Source organism: Chiloscyllium plagiosum, chromosome 15, assembly GCF_004010195.1.
Source record: "Chiloscyllium plagiosum isolate BGI_BamShark_2017 chromosome 15, ASM401019v2, whole genome shotgun sequence".
Lineage (NCBI taxonomy): Eukaryota > Metazoa > Chordata > Chondrichthyes > Orectolobiformes > Hemiscylliidae > Chiloscyllium > Chiloscyllium plagiosum.
Window position 1 is genome coordinate 7,398,966 of NC_057724.1, and position 8,372 is coordinate 7,407,337.

Consider the following 8,372-nt stretch of genomic DNA (forward strand, 5'->3'; position numbering starts at 1 on the left):
TAATGAATGTAAGGATTTATTTATCAGATATTTCTCTATTTCCACATAAGTTTGTAGTCTGTACTGGCTTCTAGAATATTTTGGAGCTACTATAATTTTTGTTGTTGGTATTCCGTGGAATTCTCGGGTTTGATTGATAATATTGCCTGCATAATTTGGAGATGCCGGTGTTGGACTGGGATATACAAAGTTAAAAATCACACAACACCAGCTTGTAGCCCAACAGGTTTAATTGGAAGCACTAGAGTTTGGAGCGTCGCTCCTTTCTGATGAAGGAGCAGCGTTCCGAAAGCTAGTGCTTCCAATTGCCTGCATAGGTCTAGATAACACTGTTAAACACACCCTGCAAGGCAAAATTTTTTTTTAAATCTGTAAAATATTGTGTAGCTTGTATCTTTCTCACTCCTGCCAGATGTTATGACTGTGCAACTGAATGCACCTGTTTAGTGTATATGACACCACTTCCATTTGCCTTTCTCTCCAATGATTTTATCAGGAGCCCAAGTGTTTTCAGAAAGGAAGACGTTGCATTGAATGCTGTGGACAGCAACAGCTGGCCACCCAAGCCATACTTTTGTAAAACTGCAGATCCTGATTTGCTTGGAAGCTGTAAAAGAACCATTGCAGTTTACCAGTAAAAAAGGAATTAGGTTGACTGTTGAGAAAACTGGCTAGAAACCGGAGAGATCTTATTATTTCACAAGTACAAATAATTGTTGACAAAATCCATTTATCACTCTGAAAGGCAACTGAGAATTTGATGTAAAGTGAAACCACTTATAAGTGACAATTAGAAACTAAGAATATGTATGTTTAGGCAAGGTACCGTCTTTAACTCCATTATTACTAAATATCAAAAATGTTGAAGATACTTTTAGGCACTGCTGTTGTATCAATGATGCATCATGAACTGCAGTTGTGGTTTGTGTTCTCTCTTCCAACTCTATTGCCCAGAAGTTCTCAAAGCACTAATGATTATATCACTGATTCTCCAAATTGATCAAAATTTGTTTTTAGAAACATTGATATGTAATAAATAATAGTGATACTAGCAAGGTATAAGACTGAAAACACTCAAGGGTGGAATAGAAGTCATTAGTGAGTTACAGATCTCTAGCTATCTCATGTTTCCAGCATCACATTTTATGTTATGCATATATTGAAAATCATCAGCTTTATTTTAAACATATAGTTTGATTTGGAAATTAACATCAGCTTACTCCTGCACCTATTTGGTGTGTTTTCTCTCAAACTCCGACTTGCCAGAGCCAGGATTGTTGCAGATATTTTCCTAACCAACCTGTTCAGAGATTGGGCTATCCCTTTGCCAGTGATGAAAATAAGCTTGCAGTGGGGGTTGGTACTGTGGTATTGTTATGTTGAAATTAGGAGCAGGCCTTTTAAAAGTGACATCTGGTTAATTAAAAATTAATTAATGCAAAAGATGTGTTACTTTTTAAAAAAAAACTTTAGTGCTCCTGTCTGAATGTTCTGCATACTAGAGTTTGGCTGGAACTTTCTAGATTGAAATTGACACTGTTTTGCTCAATTAAGTGAGTGAATGAAAGGTAAAGTTCAGTCATAACTTGCAGCCTCTGAATCAAACGATCTCGTTCCATGGACATAGAAGGAAATCTAAGCTAATACTCCAATGCCATACTGAGGAGCTCTACAATGTTGGAGATGAGACTCCTGATAAATAGTTTGCCCTGTGTGGGTGTAAATAATTCCATGACAATATTTTTAAGAACAAGTTGATTTTTTCTGGCACAATTGGTTCTTCTGTCCACATGTGATTTTTAAAAATGACCAGATTCGCTAGTTCTTATTTCATTGCTGTTTGGGGGAAATTGTGTAGAAGCTGCCTGCTGGGTTTTGTACATTACCAAAGTGCTGATTCTCCACAAGTGCCTAATTGGCTGCACGGTGTTTCAGGCAATCCTAAGAGCACGAAATGTGCTGTAGAAATAAAAATCTTTCCATTCAGGAATGAACCAAGTAATTAGAGTATAAGGTTAAAGGTAAAGTCACCAAACCAGACCATAGGGCTGCTCTCATTAGAGAAAGATGACTGGTGATGTTCTAACCTGAGGGTCACCACACCTCAGCTGAGGGGAGAGATTGAGAAGGAGAATTCTTCATAGCAATCTCAGCTAATGTGGAGGCCAGTTATCTCAGTTGGCTGGGTGACCAGTTTGCAATGCAGAATGATGCCTATAGTGTGGGTTCAGTGCAAGTTCAGGTCAGCTTATTGAATAACAAAATAAACTGGAAGGACTGTGTAGCCAAGCCTGTTCCTAAGCCTTTCTCAGCTTCTAATTGTTTCTCCTTATCTCAGTCTTTCGGATTCCTGAGTGGCCGCTGGGGAACGAATGAGAAGCTCCAAAAGTGTAATGGAAACATTAGAGCTTGGAATATTTGGGCTATGAATCAAAGAATTATACAGCAAGTAGAAGACAAGAAAGCAATGCCCATCCTGTTAAGACTGAATAATAAGCACCAACCATGTTTTAGAGTTGATTGCATTTTCATAGTTTACTGTGTAAATATTGTGCCTAGAGAAACTATATGTTTAAAATGAAGTTGCTTCTGTTAATTTTGTGAGCATGTGGGTAATCACACATGGCAAGTGATTTATAATTGAATAGCATTTTTCTAATGATCATCGGATCTTGAAGTGCATTACAACCAATGAGCTACTTTTGCAGAGCAGTGGCTGATGAAATGAAGGAAGCACGACAGCCAAGTCATGCACAGCACTAATAGCAATATGATAACAACCAGGTAATTTGTTTGTGATGTGACTTGGATAAATTATTGGCCAGGGCACCAATGATAATTCCCCTGCTGTTCTTTGACATAGTGCCATGTGGATTTTTTTAACGTCCTTTTGAGTGAATGGAGCAGGCTTTGGTTTATCAACTTTGCTGAAAGGCAACACTTTGAACAATTCCACAAATTCCACCCCCTCTCAATACTGCACTGAAGGGTCAGCTTTGCAGCAGGACTTGAAACCAGGATCTTGTTACTTGGATGAGAATGCTGCCAACTGAACCATTGGTGACACTATTTAGAATGTGTTGCCTTCTGGGTCAGCTTGCCTCAGCTGTTTTTGAAAGCTCCATGTACTGTACACTTTGGCAATCCCAGCTAACTAGTTTGTAAAGGACAGCTCAATGTTGGAAATGTCTCAGAGTACATTTGCTGAATTCCACGGTAGAGATGAGGGTTTAAGATTTTGACAGTCAGTAATGAAACCCCTTTATTTAAAAAGAGAAAGAGACAAAAAGCCAGTCAGCTTAATGTCTGTCATTATCCCAATGTTAAGTCTCTAATAAAGGAACTACATAATATGGTCAAACAGAGTCAGCGTGACTTCATGCCCAACAAATATATTAGAATTATTTGAGTAGGCAACAAGCAAAATAGATAAAAGGGAAGATGTGGTTGTAATACATGTTGAGGCTGGGTTGTAGAATATATTTAAAGTTGAGATAGACAGATTTTTAGTGAGTAATGGAACCACAGGTTGTATGAAAAGGCAGGGAAGTTGAGTTTAGGGTTATTGGATCTCTATGATCCCATTGAATGGCAGAGCAGACTCGATCAGCTGAATTTACCTACTTCTGCTTCTATATCTTGTAGTCCGATAGTGTGTGTTTTCCAAATTGTCCAGAAATTCATAATCTAGAGTGTACCTCCCATTCCCTGTTAAAGGATAACAGCATTGATGACGGAATATTAAATCAAGATATAACTTCATATTTCAGCAAGATAACAACTTTTGAAGGTGGATGTATTCTTACAGATATGGGCTTGAATTACCATTCTTAAATGCATAACATAGATTCAGTAGCCAATATTTAGTTTTGCAGCGATCTTTTGAGGCTTAACATTAGATCTAGTTTGTTATCTTAAATTACAAGACAAGTTTGGTTCAGTTGTTTAATTGATTTGTGATAATCGACTATTGAGCTATTCATGTTGAAGTTGCTCTGGGAATACAAGTTTAACCACACGTTGGCTAAAAACAGAAACATCAATGAGTTTAGTGGGATTTGATAATCTTGTCTGATCATGCTTAAATCTGATTACTTCATTGGATCTCTGTTACCCTTCTGCACTTCTTTTTGAAATTGTCATTATTTGCAAATTCTTTGACCTCCCTGCCTTGGATTCACCTCCATAACCCTCTTCAGACCGATATCCCAAACAGCAACTAAAATTCCAATTGTACCCTGAATGTAGAAGCAAGTCTTAGGTAATTCATGGTACCATAATATATAAAAATAAAAGCTGAGACAAAGAAGGAGATATTACAATAGGTGAATTAAAAATGGTTGAATTTAATGTAGTACATTAGAGGAGACAGAACTGTGATAAGCAAACTCATTTCAAGAGATTGACAGGATGGTGATGAGTTGGTAACGATAGAAACCCTCACATATTTCTCAAAGTTGGACAATATCCTGCCTCTGTCTCAGTACCGCATTATGCAAAGATATTTATCCACTAAAATATCCAGGGAGATGATAGCAAAATCTTTTCACATTCTTTCTTTCAAAATTCAAATTGTCTCTCTTCCTGACCATCCATGAAACACTTGAGACAACGTCTTGACTTGATTACAGCATACTGCTGCAACTCATAGTCAAAGAATGCAGTTGGCTCTCTAGGATTGTTAAAATTGTTAGATCTGTACTTTATTCACATGACCCACACCCTAAGAGACCATATGTGGAGTCTGTCATCCAGCCTTATCCGTAGAGGTACAAGCTATCCATTACGCTACGTAATTGAAATTCTACTATTTTTCTATTTGGAAGCATAGAAAACCTATTGTACATGGGAAAGCAACTTGAAAGGAAGGGAGGATGGAGAAAAGGAGAATAGGACTTGCAGTGATGCAAGTCAATAACAGAACTGTAACAGTTCAATCTATTTTGCAACAAAGTGTTCTTGTGCTAAAGCATTTCTGTTTTGTTCTAAGTGCTGGCAGTCTGCATAGTTGTGTTAAATCAAGAAATGGATTAAATGAGTGAGCAAAGTTTTTTTAGCAGATGGTGTTCAATTTGCAGCATTGTGAGGTCATCCACTTTGAATTTATGAAATATGTTCTTTTTTAAAAAAACCAAGCTTATTGCTTGGTGTTCAGGAGAATTGACAGATTTCAGTGTTCGTTTGAACGTGTTCATGATGGTGGATAGGTGCAAAAAGTAATCAGAAATGACAAATACAATGTTGGTATTTGATTCAAGTTGGTTGGAAAACGAAAGTGAGGAAGTGAGGTTTCAGGTGCAAAATGTTAGCCAGATGCCCATTCTAAATACTGCACTTACCAGGAAGATGTAATTATCTTGAAGTGGTTATCGGGCAGATTCACAACATTGATGATTGAGTTATAAACAGAGATTCCATTATTTGGCTTGTATTTTAATCAGTTTAGATGGTTCAGGTATGATCTAATTAAGACCTTGAAAATGAGAGAAGTTTAGATAGCCTCTCTGTACCTGGTTTATTTCTTTTAGTGTGGAAATTCAGAACAAGGAGACATAATTTTAAACGTGGAGCTAAGCCTTTTGGGAATGTAATCGGGAAGTACTTTTTCTCACACCCAATAGTGGATGGTGGGACATTGAAGTTGCCATCAGTAAGTATCAAGAATCTAGGTCAAAGAATCTAAAATACAGATATAATCTGATTGAATGAAGGGAGAACTCTAGGGAATGATTGGATTCCTTGAGCTCACATGAGAGGTGTCAACTGGAACAATAAATCACCATACACTAGGTATTAGAATCTTGGTATTCTGAAGTACAGTTTCCCTGACATATTAAAATAAAAGAACTAAGTTTTGCTTTCTGCTCCTATTACGCTAAAATAGCTTTGAATTTATGACCGAATACTTTTGTCTTAGTGATAGAAGCAGTGGCGAATGAGTGGTAATTTTTACATTTGAGTGACTTGGACTAATGTCTGCTTCCAGTAAGGAATCTATGGAGAGTGAGAGTTAATGTTAAACGATTCTTTGTCAACTTGCAGTAAGGCCTGAGGGAAGTATCTCTGCTTTTTTACCACTGTTGTATTCCAAAACCTCTCAGATCATTTCTGTAGAATAACAATTCATTTTCTGGGATCACTATTCTTACATCTGCCGCACCTCCAAAGGAGAAGCTGACAGTTTAGTGCAGTTGGAGGTAAGTTGTTTCAGATGAGATGTTAAACAGAGGCTCCTCTGCTTGCTTGAGCTTGCCTGAGGACATCTGAAAGATTTCACATTGCTGATTTGAATAGCAGCAAGGAAATGTTCCCCAATATTCTGGGTAATTTAATCCCTCAATCAACATTACAAAAACAGAATATTTTGGCATTATCACATTGCCTGTAAAGTACTTTAAGATGTCCAATGGTCATAAAAAGTGCTAAATAAATTCAAGCCTTTCTTTCCAATGTTGTAATGAATTGTAATACATTGTAATTGCTTTTGTCTGAGTGCAATAAATTAGTCAAAAGATTTGCATTTCTTTTGAGATTTTGATTAGTGTTAATTCATTTAAGGATTGTGTCTACTGTTTACAGTATCCAGAAGACCAAACATACCAAGATTGATCATAGCTTGGTTTCTAAATTATCAATTTAATTGAAAGCACTTTATCTTCGTCTTGACATAAATGCAGCTTTCCCTATCTCTTTTTGATGAGTCATACTCTTGCAACATTAATTTTCAGTGTAATTCATAAATATGCACAGCTGTAGCATTTCTCAAATTCTTCTACACTTATCAATAGATCTCCTTAAACATTGCAGGTTTTTTTCTGGTCATTGACTATGCTTCAGGTTTCTCTTTGAATTTTTCTTTTGCACTCTTGGGCTCTATGAAATTTAGATACTTCTGCATTATTTGAGGGGAATAATTACACTGTTTTTTTTTTAACTTTATCTTGGTAACATGTGTATGAAAATTAACCAGTGAAGGGCAAGTAGAATGTAACCGGTCACACACACAAGTTAAATTATTGCGTATTTGTTGAGGATCCTGAAACAATATCATGGGCATCAGTATCGATCCAGCTGTACATAATAGTACAGAGCGGTGAAGATGTGTAATTCCCCTCCAAACTCGACATGATGTACTGTGCTTTTCACCTTTGCACGGAAAAAACATCTAGTATGCAAGGATGAATTTTCTGATACAAAACATATGGCACCGGAAAAGCACAGCAGGTCAGGCAGCATCTGAGGGGCAGGAGAGTCGATGTTTCAGTCATCATCTTCAGGAATGCTGCCTGACCTCATGTGCTTTTCCAGCGCCACACTTTTTCACTCTGACCTCCAGCACCTGCAGTCCTCTCTTTCTCCTGGATTTTCTGATTGTCTGTCTGGAGGAATTTTTGTGACCACGTGATGATTGAAACTGAATGTGAAATTACAAAATTAAGCAAGCTTTGTACTGTTCATTTTTTCCTGTGAAGGGTTGTTAATAATACTTGACAAATGTTTACAAAACAGCATGTTTTCAATATTTACTTACATTGAGGTAGTGCATGGACAACTTTTAAAAAATTCTTCTGCTCACAGAAATGTAAAATACTAAAAATGATGGGCGGCAAGGTGGCTTAGTGGATAGCACTGCTGCCTCACAGCACCAGGGGCCCCAGGTTCGATTCCAGCCTTGGGCGACTGTGTGGAGTTTGCACATTCTCCCCGTGTCTGTGTGGGTTTTCTCCGGGTGCTCCGGTTTCCTCCCACAGTCCAAAGATGTGCAGGTTGGGTGAATTGGCCATGCTAAATTGCCCATAGTGTTAGGCGCATTAATCAGAGGGAAATGGGTCTGGGTGGGTTACTCTTCAGAGGGTCAGTTAGGGGGAATGACTCTACTAAGCATGTTTAAAAGGTGGTTCTAACAATTACCTTTGAAGACGTAGAGGTGCAATGGTAAAAGGAACTATATCTTAAGTCATCCATTCTCCAGTTACCTTTGCACCTGGTTATGCATGCGAATCTTTGCAAGAATTGGGATCATGTTGGGCGAGCAGTAACCATCATGGATGTTGGCCAGTATTACAAGGGATATCAGATTCTAGGTCAGTGGTGCTGGAAGAGCACAGCAATTCAGGCAGCATCCGAGGACAGGCAAAATCGATGTTTCGGGCAAAAGCCCTTCATCAGGAATAAAGGCAGAGAGCCTGAAGCATGGAGAGATAAGCTATTCAAGGCTGAGGAAATGACCTGGGAGTTGCAATGAGAGAGAGACTCCCTGAGATTCTTGTAGAGAGAGGAGGAAAACTTCTTCAAGGCAGGCATCCTTGCAAGAGGATTCACAGTAGGGTTAAAATCAACGAGGTAAAAACAATGACTGCAGATGCTGGAAA

At 38.0% G+C, this 8,372-nt stretch overlaps 1 protein-coding gene across 3 annotated transcripts in view; it reads left to right on the forward strand.

Moving 5' to 3' along the window:
* LOC122557077 (kelch-like protein 13) overlaps nucleotides 1-8,372 on the forward strand; it is a 122,257-nt gene that overhangs the window by 46,908 nt on the left and 66,977 nt on the right. The window lies entirely within an intron of this gene.